Genomic DNA, 1578 nt, shown 5'->3' with positions numbered 1-1578 from the left:
CTGATATCAGCTCTTAGTATTTGAGTGTTTTTATGTAACTGTTAATCTTTCAGATCAATTTGAGAAGTGCCTATGAGTACCAAGTCCTAACAGTTCCTAACGATTCATCTACCAAGCCCTAACAGTTCCTAACGATTCATCTACCAAGCCCTAACAGTTCCTAACGATTCATCTACCAAGCCCTAACAGTTCCTAACGATTCATCTACCAAGCCCTAAAAGTTCCTAACGATTTATCCACCAATTCCTAACAGTTCCTAACGATTCATCTACCAAGTCCTAACAGTTCCTAAGGATTTATCCACCAAGTCCTAAAAGTTCCTAACGATTCATCTACCAAGTCCCAAAAGTTCCTAACGATTTATCCACCAATTCCTAACAGTTCCTAAGGATTTATCCACCAAGTCCTAACAGTTCCTAATGATTTATCCACCAAGTCCTAACAGTTCCTAACGATTTATCCAGCAAGTCCTAACAGTTCCTAACGATTCATCTACCAAGTCCTAACAGGTCCTAACGATTTATCCACCAAGTCCTAACAGTTTCAAGCAATTTACCCACCAAGTCCTAACAGTTCCTAACGATTCATCTACCAAGTCCTAACAGTTCCTAATGATTTATCCACCAAGTCCTAACAGTTCCTAACGATTTACCCACCAAGTCCTAACAGTTCCTAATTGTTTTTCAAACAAAGACACACAACAACGAAATACGTGTTGTCGTGGCCGAGTGGTTAAGGCGATGGACTTGAAATCCATTGGGGTTTCCCCGCGCAGGTTCGAATCCTGCCGACAACGAGTATATGTTTACACACCTCCAGCAATTACTCTCACAGTAATTGTGTTTCATAGACATTTCTACATGTGAGCATAAAAACACAGAAGAAAGATGCTAGGCTGTTATCAGCTCTTAGTATTTGAGTGTTTTTATTAACTGTGAATCTTTCAGATCAATTTGAGAAGAGCCTATGAGTACCAAGTCCTAACAGTTCCTAATGATTTATCCACCAAGTCCTAACAGTTCCTAACGATTTACCCACCAAGTCCTAACAGTTCCTAATTGTTTTTCCAACAAAGACACACAACAATGAAATACGGGTTGTCGTGGCCGAGTGGTTAAGGCCATGGACTTGAAATCCATTGGGGTTTCCCCGCGCAGGTTCGAATCCTGCCGACAACGAGTATATGTTTACACACCTCCAGCAATTACTCTCACAGTACTTGTGTTTCATAGACATTTCTACATGTGAGCATAAAAACACAGAAGAAAGATGCTACGCTGTTGTCAGCTCTTAGTATTTGAGTGTTTTTATGTAACTGTGAATCTTTCAGATCAATTTGAGAAGAGCCTATGAGTACCAAGTCCTAAAAGTTCCTAACGATTCATCTACTAAGTCCTAACAGTTCCTAACGATTCATCCACCAAGTCCTAACAGTTCCTAACGATTCATCTACCAAGTCCTAACAGTTTCAAGAAATTTACCCACCAAGTCCTAACAGTTCCTAACGATTCATCTACCAAGTCCTAACAGTTCCTAACGATTCATCTACCAAGTCCTAACAGGTCCTAACGATTTATC

General features: G+C 40.2%; 2 non-coding genes across 2 annotated transcripts; both read left to right on the top strand.

Annotated features, from left to right (window-relative positions):
- The first annotated feature begins 714 nt into the window (after positions 1-714).
- On the top strand, positions 715-796 carry trnas-uga. Its single transcript has one exon. It is a non-coding gene; the product is annotated as a tRNA-Ser (tRNA).
- A 300-nt stretch (positions 797-1096) lies between these two features.
- On the top strand, positions 1097-1178 carry trnas-uga. Its single transcript has one exon. It is a non-coding gene; the product is annotated as a tRNA-Ser (tRNA).
- The last annotated feature ends 400 nt before the right edge of the window (positions 1179-1578 follow it).

Source organism: Micropterus dolomieu, unplaced genomic scaffold (genome assembly GCF_021292245.1).
Source record: "Micropterus dolomieu isolate WLL.071019.BEF.003 ecotype Adirondacks unplaced genomic scaffold, ASM2129224v1 contig_14900, whole genome shotgun sequence".
Classification (NCBI taxonomy): Eukaryota; Metazoa; Chordata; class Actinopteri; order Centrarchiformes; family Centrarchidae; genus Micropterus; species Micropterus dolomieu.
The sequence above is the reverse complement of the archived record's forward strand: the minus strand, read 5'-3'. Positions and strand labels throughout refer to the sequence as shown.